Source organism: Dreissena polymorpha, chromosome 7, assembly GCF_020536995.1.
Source record: "Dreissena polymorpha isolate Duluth1 chromosome 7, UMN_Dpol_1.0, whole genome shotgun sequence".
NCBI lineage: Eukaryota > Metazoa > Mollusca > Bivalvia > Myida > Dreissenidae > Dreissena > Dreissena polymorpha.
The window spans coordinates 88,507,538-88,523,419 of NC_068361.1; the positions used below are offsets into that span (position 1 = coordinate 88,507,538).

Consider the following 15,882-nt stretch of genomic DNA (forward strand, 5'->3'; position numbering starts at 1 on the left):
AATTTCATAAAATATATAACATACCTAGTTTTTGCTTTTTATAAGAGACTAACTTGTATATTTACAAAAATGTTTTTATTGTATTTAAACGTCTGGAGAGAAAGCCGCGATCTCCATCCAAGAAAGCATGCACACTTGTCAAGCGAACATACACACGGGGAAAAAGACACCATAGATGCGGGCAATCACACACTTTCGCACTAATTTCAACGCACACATATCCATAATAGTAATAAATGACCCCATTAGACATAATTTAAGTAAGTACGTAAATATCTTGATTATAATTAAAATGATTAAAAATGGTTTATTCATAGAAATAAAAAAAAATCATGCGGTCATCGTTAAAGATATCCTGATTTGAAAGTATATCATAACCACGATGGCTAGCAGGATGACACGACAATAAGATGTCAAGGTCCGATTGCTCGCTTGTATAATGATGATGATAACACACTTGTTCAATGACAATAGTGGGATTGTGTGAAGACGCGTAGCAATATGATCCCATTTTCGTCATGCCATCAACATATAAAGTTTCGAATTCAACAACAATTATTTTACCAAACACAAACTCAACTTGTATGCACTAAGTCGCTATTGCTCTCAGAAGCGCCAGCTGAAATAGTGCTTTCAACAGCAAGTTCCTGTTTTGGGTTATGTTTTTCGTAGAGTTTCATCTTAACATTAGGCAGATATCTCCTCCTTGTTTCTACCTCAGTATCAGATGCATGTGGTAATTCCGCTTTTGTGTCTAGAACGTTACATTGTTCTGTAACTCCATCATGTTTTATCTTGATCCAATCCTGCTCAAACCGATTGCTCTCAAGACGAATTCCATCAAATTTATCACTCAACCCTGTGACGTTCACGGATTCCTCATCCCTGATATTCGTAATGACACGTACCTTATCGTCATGTTGAAATGTTTTAAGTTTGGGTCTGGCTATGCGACCTGAAATTTAAGAATTGCTATAATCTCAGTGAATCCAATTTTGTGATTAGCTTTATTTTCATTGTAATAGGTATCATGCATTTTACACGGTAAAGAACACTTAGTTTGATTAAGTGACGAAAGATACTCAATACGTTAACAGTTTGTTGTTGGTTTTTCAATAAAATTTAAATAACACAATAGTGATGATATTTCCAACTTCAGGTATTTAAGTCTGTTAATTCATGACTAATAAATCACTGACATAAATAAATACAGTACATTTTCACAATTATTAAGTTTAGAAACATCGATTCAAGACGGTAAAATCTCTAGTAAAACCGTGTTCCTATAGTATCTGGCGTCATCACGCAGGACTTCAGCGTGTACACCCTCTTTATGCCAAAACATGATTTTTATGAATTTGAAACACGAAATGAAAACAAGTGAAAGATGAAACCGAGTTTCGATATCAATTATAGCTTATATGAATAGAAGTGATATAAGAAAAAGTTTTATTATAAAGGTTAAGTGTATGTATACTATTCCGCGGTTGCGGAAGATCACGTTTTCTATATACAGAATATATATATATATATATATATATATATATATATATATATATATATATATATATATATATATATATATATATATATATATATATATATATATATATATATATATATATATATACAGACATGATGATTGCTGATATAATTATTCAAGTGCTCCCAAATTTGACAGAAAAATACGTTAAAAGTTAAACATAACTTAAATATATAACAACAAAGTATTCAATTGTTAAATGGTATATTTTATTGGTATATAGTATATTAAGTAAAAGACAAACCAAACGTTTAGGTTAAAACGCAGAAACTAAGCAATTATATGAAGCTACATAATGCGTTTTAGGAATGAGCTGCTTCATTTTTTCGTTGGGATCTCTGTGTTTAAATTTGATTACCTTCATAACTTGGGGACAGATGCGCAACATCACGTCTTGATTGTTTGAATTCTGAAGCATGAAAAAGTAGTAAGAAACCGTTTTTGCGAAAAGAGTACACTTAAGGATCTACAATCGTGTCCACTGTACAAGTTAAATATTATTCGCAACATTATATTTAAAGTAAATATATATATATATACTTTAAATTTAACGTTGCAAATAATATTTATCATGTCTTAGCTTTTGCCACACACACATAAATATATATTTTTATTTATATATATTTATGTAGTTATATATATACATGCATACATATGTTGATTGCTGATATAATTATTCAATTGCTCCAAAAATTGACATAAAATACGTTAAAAGTTAAACATAACTTAAATAGACTACTTATAAAATATTTAATTGTTAAATGGTGGATGGGGTAATCTATTTTTATGACTAAAAACCAAAATCATTTTTTAAATAATCAATTTTTTATGTATAAACATAATATTTGTAATCATTCGGTTGATTTTGATTTAATAAATTGTATTAATTAAAGTTTTAATCAATATCTGTCGAAATTAACCGATAAATGATATATGTTTTATTAGTATTGTCTTATAATTAATCTATTTTATCCCACTTTTACAGCGAATTCGGTTGAATAAAGCCGTGTTTATCAAATTTCGGCTATAATCAACGGCACGGCTATAATCAACGGCACGAAATGACGTCATCATCTGCCGAACCGGGACTTCTTTTTCCTACGCACCTCGTCACCTGTATTTGCCAAGTGCATCAATAATAAAAACTATATCAAATGTTTGTCAATCTTAATGACCTTAAAACAAAGCAAAGTAGTAAAAAAACGTGTATGTTGTCATTTATTGTCATTAAAACCTTTAGTATAAGGTAAATTTAACACTATGTTGCAAATAGGTTCTGTTGTTGTTGCTCTCCTTTTAAGAAGTCAGTTCGAGTTGCTCCCCTTCGACCGTAGAAAACAATCGTCTGGACCAAGAAATCCTGTACTCGGATATGCGTCCATCTGATTTTTCTTCAAGTTAGCACCCTATCTACCTGGCAATAAGCACAAATGACACTGCATCCCAGTGGTTCATGCGTCAACAATTGGGTGTCAACAAGCTTGGTCATATGCTGAAGGCCATGGCAAAAGACGCCGTCTTTCCCGAGCACAAGAGAATAACGAACCACTCAGTTCGCAAATTCCTGGTCCAAAATCTTCGAAATGCAAACATTCCACCCACGGAAACCATTGCCATAACACGGCAAAAAAAATGTCCAGTCCATAACCAATTATTCCAACATATCTGTTGAATAGCAGCAAAAGTGTTCAAACATTCTTGCTCAGTCCAGTAAATGTAACAATCCAACAGCTTCCTCTTGTTCACCTTCATGCACTGAAACTATGGCCGAAATGCAGCCTAGAAAACCACTGTCTACCGTCGAACAAGTTGATCTTTATGTTCGCCCAACCCAGTCACTTCAACAGCAAATGTCTTTTTCTAGTTCGGACAACTTTGCCCCTTCAATTCTTTGGTGCCACTTTCCACATTCAAAATGTTAATGTATATAATATTAGCTTAAATCCAAGTTATCTTTGCTATTTCGTCAAAAAATAACCACATATTATAACAAAGAAGCAAATATTGTGCACCTCGGGATCGAGTTGATAGTTTGATATCGAAAGTGAATTGTGTGTGGTGTTAGGTTACGTTGTAAACAAATGTAGTTCCTTGTAAAGAACAACTTGATGTCATATTGATATTATAAAACTTTAAGATTTGCAATTCAATATGATTAAACTTGTTATTAATAACGCTCGACTCTTTGTTACAGAACGACTCGACTCTTTGTTACGAAAACGAAAAAGCACTTGCCAAGGCTCGTGCTTTTTGTTTTCTAAGCCTCGCATGATAAACCTGATCTATAATCAACACTAACCTATTTTCTCTATGTTAATGACTGAAGAAAAAAGCAACGATGACATTTGAATTGGTTATTTATATTTATGCTGATATTGGAGGCTTTACGTTCAAACATGTGTGTATGTCATAAACAGCAAAACAATTATGTTCATGTTTTGCAATTCCGACCATTGTACATGGCAAAACCAGACAAAACTAATTAGGATTTCTTAACTCGTAATACTCCTAAATATCTATTATGCGTTTCCATTTTGTTTTTCTCTTAATCAAAACAATGCATCGAACTATATGCTTGTTTGTTCAGTTAAATAAATAGTTCATGGTTCAGTATTTATGTATTAAAAGTATTTCAATTCGATATATAACACCTACCTAGATTCATGAACATCGGAATCTTGTGTGTTAACATATTTATTTTTTAATTCTACTTAGGTTTCCATCATTTTTGGATGCTTTACTTTGCAATGCAGTGACCATTTTTGCATTTTTAACTATATATTACAAAAGCAAAACCTATGCATTGGTGACATATTCCGACTGCAGACTGCCTCCTCCACCTCTTCCTTAAGAACGGACGGACTTTCGTCGTCCGTTTCTGACTGGGCTCGTCCTGAAAGAGCCTGAAGTCTTGATGAAGCGGGTAGTTATTTAGACCGGTGTAGTGTTCAGTCCACCTGTTAAAGACTACGGCATTCTGGGCAGGAGGTTCCTGTCAGCGTCTTCTGAAACACTGGCTTCTGGCTAACTGGTCTTCAATAGAGTCTTGTGGGTGGTCTAAGCCTTCTTAATGCGACCTATGGACATATCTTTGTAAATGCTGATAGATCGCTCCGCAATCCTCTCCTCCTTGGCCTCTTTCATCCTCTTCCTCGCCTCCCTATTCGCTTTCGTGTGTTCTGGACTAGAGTCCGAGCGGTGTACTCATGCCTCAATTCTCTTCCCAGACGTCCATGATTTCGGTCGTCACATTTGGCTTGTTCTTCGTTCACTTTCTCCCAAGAGCTTTTTCAACAGACGAAATCATTACCTCCTTTATTCTGCTCGTGAAGGCATCGATGTTATTGTCTATGATATTCAGCGCTGCAAACTTGCCACCTATCTGTACCTGAAATTTCTTTGTTATCTCTAGATCTTTCTGTTTCCCCAAGTACAATCGGATTGGAGGTTTTTTGTGATGCACGTTTTCTTTTACTTCAGGTGATGGTTGTGAACAAAAAGTCATAGTCATTGTCGATATTTGCGCCAAACACGTTCTTGTCGTCGCCTTGTTGATGCTGAACAGTTGCGGCGACAGGACATTTTGGACATTTTAGGTTGGTGTAGCGTGTTGGCCATTTTGCGTTTGTGGATTCTGGCGAACTGGCTTTCGCCTGGTTGAAATAATAAATTTGTCCTTCCAAAGAAAAGATAAGATTTATAAGTAGCATGTCTATATTGTTTTTTCAGCGTGTTTTGTTTGCATTTTAAAATCTAGCAATTGGGATCAATCGTTATGTATGCCTGTAAACATTTGATACAAATTATTCTGTACAAAAATATAATTACCTAAAAATTTTGGGATTTACCAGTCTCTTACTTAAAGCGAAAGTTCTTTGTGGCATGCTGAGCAGAAACAATATTTCTATGCAATAAACATGAGATTTACCTTTGCCTTACAACTCTATATTCAATCCATAACTACCTGTAGGTATTAATGTGTGAAGCTTTATGTATGACAATTTCTCAATTTGTTTTCCAGAAATTAAGTGGAATCCTTATTTGCTAGTTTAAGTGGGTGTGGTTTAAGTGTGTGGGATACAATGTATCTTTTTTACTGTTCTGTAACCTATCTATAAAGATCATGTGTAAACACATTTATTGTTACAAGGACTTTAATTATCGCAAATTTCAAACGAGAATAGTAAAACCATAAGTTCCTACCAATATGGATAAAAATTACAAGTTTGAATAGTATCAACCAATCCACTCATGAGAAACTACCTTACCGAATAAAACTTAAACCTATTTTGTATACCAGTACCAATTCAAAGCCTCAAAAGGGCCTTTATTTTAACAATTTTATAACTAAAGTTAAAAAAGCGGCCTATGGGGAATAACTGTTTTAATTTTGACTGAAATCACTCAAACCACTACTGAGAAACTAGCTTACCGAAAACTTTAAAATGCCAATAGAGTGTCTATACAACTGTCTATGTTTCAAATCCTCTTACTTTTCACGCATTCGTGCATCTTTTCCCTATAATTTTGCAAGAGTTTCTCCTTCTCTTCGTCCATCTCTTTGATGGTTGTTTTTTTGATGGGATTTTTCCAGCAGACATGTTAACATGGCATTCATATGCTGTACACTTGTGTTTTCGATTTCATCTGGGTGGTCCATTTCCATGTTGTGAGGTAAGGAAGCAATCATGTATGGATATAACTGCTTCACTGAAATAATATTGCAACTGTGTTCAAACTCCATTTCACTAATTATAAACTTTATAAAGTCTTCGTGATTGCTCTTGAGAATCATTTATAGTAACAAAAATTATGTTAATCTATCTTATATTATTTTTTTCGCTCACTTCAATGTACTTTATCCAACTGTATAATTAGATTGTTTACATAATACATAATAAACTCAGTTACTGACTGATATACATTGAATTCCATGCAAAATCAGTTTGACATTGAACATTATTTTTACATTACAAATATGTTGCTTAAATATATTAAGGCGAGAATTGAGTGAACATAGTTATTACATTCGTAATTATTCATATCAATCAAACATTTGAAAAAACTAAATTGTATAATTCATCCTTACCAAGCGTGTCGACTGATTTAATAAAATCTGTTTCCAACATGTCGACCGTTATTGTTAGATTTCCCAAGCTTGTGCTTTTTCTCAAGTGATCTTGTAACGGTTTGAACCGCTGTGTCACCCTGCCATCAATGCATTTCTCGGACAAGTTTATCCAGTTGGTCAAGGACGGGCATAGGATCTTAATGATTATGCTACCGGTGCGTACATTACTAATTTCATCTCCGTCTAAGAGGACAAATGTAAATATAAATCATACACGAATACAAATAATTTTGTAGATAATTTATAACTAAATCATTTGTTAATTTTTTAGATATAAACAATTTTATATCTAAATTAGTAAATGCTCTTACCCGTTTCAACAGCTTTTATTACCTCAATAAGGACATTGTCACTATCATCTTTAGCTGCTTGATCAGGATTAAATTTTCTACTACGGATTGCCTGTATAATTTCATTTGATAAATGCTTTTCGTTAGATGCCCCCTTTATTTCAGAAACAACCTTCCCTTAAAAAATATAAGCGGACACAACTGTAAAACAGTTCAAATATAGTTATGTGTAGGTAACAACGAGTAGTAAATTCAGCATGTACTTCAAGTTTAATCGCTGTTGATATGTAAACAATACAATACTAGTAAATGTTTTAAAATACCATTTATATTTCTGGCGGGAGGTTTATTATACTTAAGTATTTCCTTGAATATCAGTAGAATCGTTTTTACATCTGAAAGTACAAGGAAACATAATGTATGCATAGCATTTCAATATGGATACATAGATAGTTGTCAAAACAACTAATTTGTTTTTCAATTTTCTCAAAGTTTGAAGAATAAACGTAAGTTATATCATATATGTATATTATGTATTGTATATACTTTATATCAGAAGCACAGTTAAATAGTGTAAATAGTGTAAAACCGTATTCTTAAAAGATAAAAATAGTAAATGAATAGGAAAAATTAGTGGACATTTTGATTTCGGAAGATTATTTATATTAATTTAAGAGTGATTAGATAACGAGTTACAATATGTATTTTCTACAATCATGAGTGGATTAAAATTGATAATCTATACAAATCAACACTTTGTGTGTATATTTTTTGCCGTTCAGACGTTTTTTTTACATTTTAAACACGTTTATGTGTACCAATCCGAGGGATAAATAGAAACACACTTAGCTTTAACGGTTTATAATCAGTGCGTTGCAAAGTTTAACCGTCATTAATTTATGTTAAATAAATACAAGTTTATAATGTATGTGTCATCACATTGAAATGTTTGCAAGTAAGCGACTACGACACTTATTTGTATAATCGAACTTACCGCACTCCACGTCTTTTAACGTTTTGTAGCTTTTAGTTACAACTATGTTGGTCTTTAGAGTCGTTACTTCGATACCACGGATGAGTTCGAATTGTTGCACAAGTTTTTAAAATACCCATATGCACAGCTTTTTTTAATCATTATTCTTATACGATAATAAAATAACGATACGATATTATATATATATATATATATATATATATATATATATATATATATATATATATATATTACACTACATTCTCATTTGAAGTAATTGTACCTTTTGTAAAGCTTCAAATGCCTTTGTGTTTGCATGAACTCCCGTAGAAATGTGTTTTATTTCGATTGATTGTTCGAGTAGAACCTTCGCGCAAAGATTGAATTCCTTTTTCATTCTTTTCAAAAGGTCGGCAATGCTTCTCATATGGGTGTCCTGTAAAACTGCAAACTGGGCTTGTTGCCTACTTAATTCTGTTTTGTTATCGGGTGTGTTCGCATATCGCTTTTCTAATGTGTTTGTGTCTTCAATCAAAGCATTCAATGCATCCTTCCGTGCTTCAATTTCTGAAACCGTATTAACTTCGATGCCGATGTCAGTCTCTAACTAACAAATATATCTTTGGAGTGAAAAAAATAGTTCCAATCTGATCATGAAAAACTGCTGATAACATGGAAGCGAATTGTTCTTGCTGATGATCGCCGTAGTAGAAGAAGTAGTTGCAGCACACTGCAGTAGCAGTAGTGGAAGTCGCAATAGTAAAAGTTGTAGTATAGTAGTAGTAGTAGTAGTAGTAGTAGTAGTAGTAGTAGTAGCTAGTAGTAGTAGTAATAGTAGTAGTAGTAGAAGAAGTAGTAGTAGTAGTAGTAGTAGTAGTAGTAGTAGTAGTAGTAGTAGTAGTAGTGTAGAAGTAGTAGTAGTAGTAGTTGTTGTAGTAGTAGAAGTAGTAGTAGTAGTAGCAGTAGTAGTAGTAGTAGTAGTAGTAGTAGTAGTAGTAGTAGTAGTAGTAGTAGTAGTAGTAGTAGTAGTAGTAGTAGTAGTAGTAGTAGTAGTTGTAGTAGTAGTAGTAGCAGTAGTAGTAGTAGTAGAAGTAGTAGTAGTAGAAGTAGTAGAAGTAAAAGTAGTAGTAGTAGTAGTAGTAGTAGTAGTAGTAGTAGTAGTAGTAGTAGTAGTAGTAGTAGTAGTAGTAGTAGTAGTAGTAGTAGTAGTAGCCGAAGTAGAATTAATAGTAGTACTTATAGTAGTAGTAGTAGTAATAGTAGTAGTAATAGTAGTAGTAGTAGTAGTAGTAGTAGTAGTAGTAGTAGTAGTAGTAGTAGTAGTAGTAGTAGTAGTAGTAGTCGTAGTAGTAGTAGTAGTAGTAGTAGTAGTAGTAATAGTAGTAGTTGTTGTTGTTGTAGTAGTAGTAGTAGTAGTAGTAGTAGTAGTAGTAGTAGTAGTAGTAGATGTTGTTGTTGTTGTTGTAGTTGTAGTAGTTGTAGTAGTAGAAATAACAATGAAGATCTATAAAAACTATAACACAATAACCGAGATAAGTATCATTTGTAGTAGAAGAATGTTCAGCAGTATTACATACTTTTGCCAGTTTATCCAACTGTTCCTGGATTCGGATGTAAACGCGTTAAACACAGCTATCTTGAGCACAGCTTGCATGTTTGCAAGATATTCTTTCAACTTGTCATCTGTTACAACCAAATCACCGGAATGGAAAATCTCGTTGCGATCAGCCCGGACCTTAAACATATAAAGAACATAAAACAGAATATATCTTTATTATATAAATGACAATATATAACAAGACTCAAAGAGACAGACATTTCCCCCACCGTGATTCTTTTGACGTCCAAGTGCAATCGTGATACATTGACTGCTCCAGAGTGTTTCAAGTGGTGATATTGACCCTAGTCAGCGTGATTAACTCATGCCCTATCAACGACTGGATCCTGAAGCTTTTGACGTTCAAAAGAGAACCTAATATTGAGGCGACTAGACTTAATCACGTCTTTTGAGCGCCATCTTATTGACCGTAATATTTTTTTATGTCAGTCTAAACTATCATGCCTATTTCAAGAAATCACCATTACGTTTTTAGACAATCCACCAAGCAGTTTGAATGGAAATTTAAATACACAATAAACGATACAGATCATTGTTTGATTAAACCAATTTAGAATTCAATAACGGTGTGTTTTGTTGCTAGTAAACAGGAATCTCACACGCTTATTTCGTTCTATAAAGTGTTTATAAAATATGATATCTCGGTGAACAGTTTACTTATTAAAATTGAACTATACTGGTCAAAACGTCTAATGCTCCGTCTTTTTAATTGTGATTTCGGGGTATCAAGTTTGTCTTATTTTATGTATACAATTTGACAAACAATATTGAGTTACACACATCAATCTGCCGAAGCCCAATTAGAAACACAATGTTTTTGTATACAGGGTAACCTATCGGAACGGAGGTCGCGATTTCGGAAACGCGTGCACGGTATTATTAGTATTCGTTTCAATGCATTTTTTGTGGAAACGGTATGTTAAAGAGGCGGAAAGAAACATGGTCGAGATCTCGGTATGCTTTTTGTCAGTTCTTACGACAGCCAGGTATGATCAACATCGTCATCAAATATGAATTGTTAGTTTTATAATAAATTGAACTATTTCGCATTCAAATAAAACATGTTTCTTTTCTTCATTATCAACTTTTGAAACGAAAATTCGAATTGGTCAAATCGAATCCCGACGACGTAACAACAGAACCATGTTTCCTTAACGAAATACCGCTTGTAAACGTCAAACACTTCATGGGTAGGATGTGGACAATCATTGTCCAATTTTCCTTTCATAGATACATAGCACATGTAAGGGAAATATTAGTGTTGTTGAGCTGATGTCAGAGGATAATTGAAAGTGTTTCATCAATTTGTTTGTTTTTTTGCGATTATCTATTTTAGAATGACTGATAATATATATTCGTTTCGTTTGATTTACATGTTTGATTTTAAACTTTTCAGGCAATATTTTCTTATGGCGACATGATATTGATATACAAATATATTGGTTATATACTTTATGTACATGTATTTCACATAGTAACAACATATTAAGTTGGCGTTTCAAAGTTTGTTCAGTATTTGTCTATATATTGAAACAAACTTGAATTAACACTCCATTAAAAAACTTTTTTTTATTCGTTATTTGATTTGGTTTATATACGAAATATATATGCAGTAGAGTGTAGTTTTATAGTATTTACAAATTATTTACATACCTGCATTAGTTTACCTAAATCCGATTTAAATATCGTATTTAAGGTTTTATTGTTCTGACATATGTGCACAAAACAGTTACATTTGCCTGTGATATATGTGCCTTTTTTATATCCGGGTATTTCTATGAAACACTTCATCTGTTCCCATCCGTTCAGGTACCATTTTTGACAATCTGAGTTGTCCCACCGAGGGGTCATATTGACATGGTCGTCCATAATTCTGTCGTACATAACCCCACACGCACCTCCATTTGGGCATAGTTGTTTTTTCTTAGAAGTACATGCGCATTTTGTTTTTCCACCCAACTGTCCTTTTGCGGAACAGTTATTTATAGAATGATTTGGTTTAACATGTTTTACACAACAAACACTGCATGAATATGTTGTTAATTTAGTAATCATTTTGGTGTATGTTTCATTGTTTGCGTACACGTCTTCGCACTTCCTTTGCATATAAGGAAGCATGCCATCCCTGACATACTTAAAGCCTAAACACGCCTTAATCCAGTTTCTCAAACCTTGATCCGTGACAAGCTCATTCATGTTTTCTCCCTGTCATATATTAATATATTATACTAGTACTGTGTTCAATTCGAAATGTAATGTTCGCGAAAGTTATTCAAAACTGCTTAATAAAACCCTTGCGTGTATGTTCGAGCTTCTAAACCACTATGTAATGTCCCCTTTTAAATACTGTTCAATTTCTAAAATGAAGTTTCTCTACAGGTACAAACGCCTGTTTTTAATAGAGATACAACATTTTCCCCACACAGAATTTTGTTCCTTTGTTTTATGTCCACCATTATTAGTTCATAACGCACTCGCAAACTGGTTTTCTTAAATCCAAAACATCGGAAACGAATATGAATATATATATATGAACAATTTGTACATTTTACAGCTGCACATTCCTATTCTTAAATTATGTTTATCTGTTTCTGTGTTGAAAATTGTACCACTTGCCTACTTGAAGCGCTTACCTAAACTACCTAAAATCGATGTTTGCTCAAAATCGATAGATATCAGTTCGCAACTGGGTTTTCCATGATCTAGTCTGACGACAACCACTCCATGATTCATCGCATACAATTTATATTAGGTCGTGGTTAATGCCGTTTTGATGAAAATGGTTAATCTTTGTTTTCATGCTCATACACAAATACAAAGGTCAAACTTCGTTCAAAGACCGCTTTTTTACCATGGTTATTATAGACATAATTATTCATGTTTAATGACCCTGTAAATTCCCAGTGTCAATTCCAATTGTTAACTGTGATGAATATGACCAGGATTATTCATGCTCATGGTTATCTTAATTTATATGTTCACAGATGTTTCATAGGCTACCCTAGTACCATGGTATATCATGGTTTGATTGTGATCTCGAGACCAGTATTTATCGAGAGAACTTTTCAAGTGCACTAATAAATTTCTATTTTATAAAGTCAACTAGAAATAGCAACGACATGAACTAAAATAATTTGGAAGATTAAAATAAAGCTGCCACTGGTAGTGTTTTGATGAGGATGAGGATTATGATCACGCTGCTATTAGTCTGTTGATAATGATTATCATAATAACGTATCCAATATTGTTAGTAAGCAATATTCTGCAGTATACGTTTTTGACGTGAAATACAACTAGTAGTGAACTATATATTCTAAAAATTGTTGTCCTAATGAACCGCCCACTGATTTGTTTTATATTGTATATCTGAAACACCTTCTAATACCCGTTATATCTTTTGACACATACATAAGTTAAGATATCGTTATCACACATGACCATTATAAGCATAATGTGTTTGTAATGATGATAAAACAAAACCTTGAAACTTTATAATGACGAAACCAACATTTTCATGAACTCCGCTATCATATGATTTAAACAGACTTATGAACACGCGAGGTGATCATGACTTGTCAATGCGAAAAGTTGCGTGAAGTTATCGTTTTTTAGGAACGGTCTATTAACAAACGCCCTATGTGTTATCACTGTTCACATACAAGACCGCGTAAGAAAGTGTCATTATTTTTTTTGTTGACATTTCTTTAATTCTTGAACAAACATGAAACCTATAGATAACAGGGGTATGAAGGATCATTATTGACGAGAAGTTATGGGATGTTTAACTCTGTAAACACGGTTTAATGGCAGTTACTGTGGAATGTACAGCAGTATTTATACAAATATAATGAATTCCGAATGTCAACGCTTGATGTGGTATTATAACATATATTTAAAAAGATACAAAATGCTCTTTTTTATTTGTTTGTGTCACAATATATCCCATATGAATTTTCCGCGAAGATATCCGAAAATTTACGAGCAAACGCGAGATTGGCTTAGAGCACGGCATAGTTCTCATGGGCTGCCCGAAGCCAATCTCGCGTTCGCTCTCCAATTTTCAAAACTTGTGTTCGAATATATATAGGGTGCAGAATCAACGGGGTTTTCAGGGGTTAACACACGGGTTAGACAGAATGTAATCACACCGTTCAGAACTTAATTTTTGCAAATATTTCAAGTTATTGAAATACATTTGCAAAAATCTTTAGTGCATAAAAGACAGTTTTCGTACAGTTTGTGCCGATATCTTAAGGTCTAATGATAAATTCTTGAATACGCCTCAAATCGGTGACACAATTACAAGTTGCGTGAAACATAAGCGTGTCAAATGAATGCAGTAAAATGGAATTTTTGAACAAGAACATATGCTTATTAATAAAGTAATTCTGATGTATTTCCCATTGCCGTAAGCAGCATAAAAACTTCCTGTTATGCACCAGTTGAAACTCTTAAGAAAACTTGTTTAAAAAAGTTATTTGAAATAAAGCACCACTTACCGTCGTGTTGAAACTTTCAAAGTTAAAAAGTGGAACCCCAAAAAGTCACTTGATCCAGTACCCAGTACCCTGGTATATATGTTTGTATGTCATGAGATGGAGAAAGTTCATCCGGTTCGGTCCGAAAAAGAAAAAAATTCTGTTTCGAAGCCTCACCGGATAAACATTCTCCATATCGGCACCAACCATATATTCTCTATATTCAACTGTTTTTGCTATTATAATTAGTTAAAAATATTCGAACAAAATTATGGAATTAGTGAGTAAACATATTAAATGACATTTTTCTGTTCACAAGCCCTTTAAATGCGTAGATTATTTTGAAGAAAGGAATTTTGGCTGAGACAAGTTCGGGATAACGTTGTGTTTGTTTTTCCACAATATAATATATTGACAAATTTTAATGTATTTTCAACTCATTTATTGATGTTTTGATGTACTGTTATGAATTTATAATAAGTTGCCATTGGCTACAAGACATAATTGTTAATTTATGATATGTTGTTTGAATTAAAAAAACTCTTATTCTGAACAGTATTGTTACAGATTTATCAATTTACTTTGTCACATTTTTTCCATTTGACAATAATAACTACCATCATAGTAATCTGAAGTAAAATGTTTTGTTATGTGTTGTTATGAAAACAGATGGGACATACAATTATTTGAGTGTGCTTTCATGCGGTCTAATCGCTAATATACCCAGCTAATAAAAGATTGTATGTTAATATTCATAGTATACTTGGTATTGCACAACTTATTTAAGTCATATTTATTGAATGCCCCATTGCAATCATTTTCAGTACACAAAATCATTCCCTAGCATTTGAACATGTTTTGTTGACCAGATCTTCAACACAGTTTAAAATGCTGGGTATTTAAATGGGTTTTGGCAATTGGTCATATTTAACAGGGGTGTTTGTACTAAAATTTTAGTTGGCATTGACCAATTTTTTATCCAAATCATAACTTGTGCCATTGTAGTCTACCAAAAACATTTTATTGGTATCATGTTTAAAACATGTTTGCATGACATGGCCACATTTGTAGGAGGCTGCTTATTTACACAATTCGAGGCTATACGTGGTTTAAATAATAAATATTTTGTATCCCAAATAAATAAAACTGTTGTTGTTTTCCATGTTAAAGTGGTGGAGACTGATTGTGCTATGATTGTCATTAAATGTGTGCTATTATATAAATTGCTTGTTTAATGCAATATATAATCATGTGTGAATTATAAGGCATTTTCCTTTATTTTTGTATGCTGAGAATTGACAACATTTAGATAATTATGCAATAAGTATTTTTGTTTTGGGATTGTGTGGTTAGAAATGGGAATATTTTATATTTATCGACAATTGAATGGTTGAAATTAAAATTAATTTTTTGTCAAACTTCTTCATAAGCATAAAGCCTTCTTTTAAACTTACAATTTTAATACACTGTACACGTAATCTACATGAAACTTTGTACATTGTCATTTGAAATTTTACTCAAAATGTGGTATAGAAAGCATTCAAGGGTACACTTCAATACTTCTCAACCAAGTGCAGGTGTAATTTCATCAAGGTGCTTGTGCACATTTCAAGTATACAAAGCTTAATGATTTTGTTTTCCATATTATTGCTCATTTAGAACAATCTGGTGCAAAATAAACTGACATGTCTTAATTTTATCATGTCATACTTGAACTGGAGATCGTTGGTGCTCATTTAAAACAGTGTTTGAAGATCCATTAATGGGGCAGCTATATCTTCAAACACCGTGTCACATGTGTAACATGGTTTCTGCTGGACAATCACAACACGAGTAATTAAAGTTATAT

The 15,882-nt window shown here is 32.9% G+C and overlaps 2 long non-coding RNA genes across 2 annotated transcripts; both read right to left on the reverse strand.

The window, feature by feature from the left end:
• Positions 1–295: 295 nt before the first annotated feature.
• LOC127838546 (uncharacterized) lies at positions 296–8,082 on the reverse strand. The gene is made up of 6 exons (XR_008029851.1): positions 7,959–8,082; positions 7,288–7,359; positions 6,633–7,141; positions 6,037–6,253; positions 1,902–1,952; positions 296–955 (listed from the first exon to the last, which is right to left on the reverse strand). It is a non-coding gene; the product is annotated as an uncharacterized LOC127838546 (long non-coding RNA).
• A 140-nt stretch (positions 8,083–8,222) lies between these two features.
• On the reverse strand, positions 8,223–12,176 carry LOC127838548 (uncharacterized). Its single transcript, XR_008029852.1, has 3 exons — positions 11,209–12,176; positions 9,515–9,672; positions 8,223–8,504 (listed from the first exon to the last, which is right to left on the reverse strand). It is a non-coding gene; the product is annotated as an uncharacterized LOC127838548 (long non-coding RNA).
• Between the last annotated feature and the right edge of the window lie 3,706 nt (positions 12,177–15,882).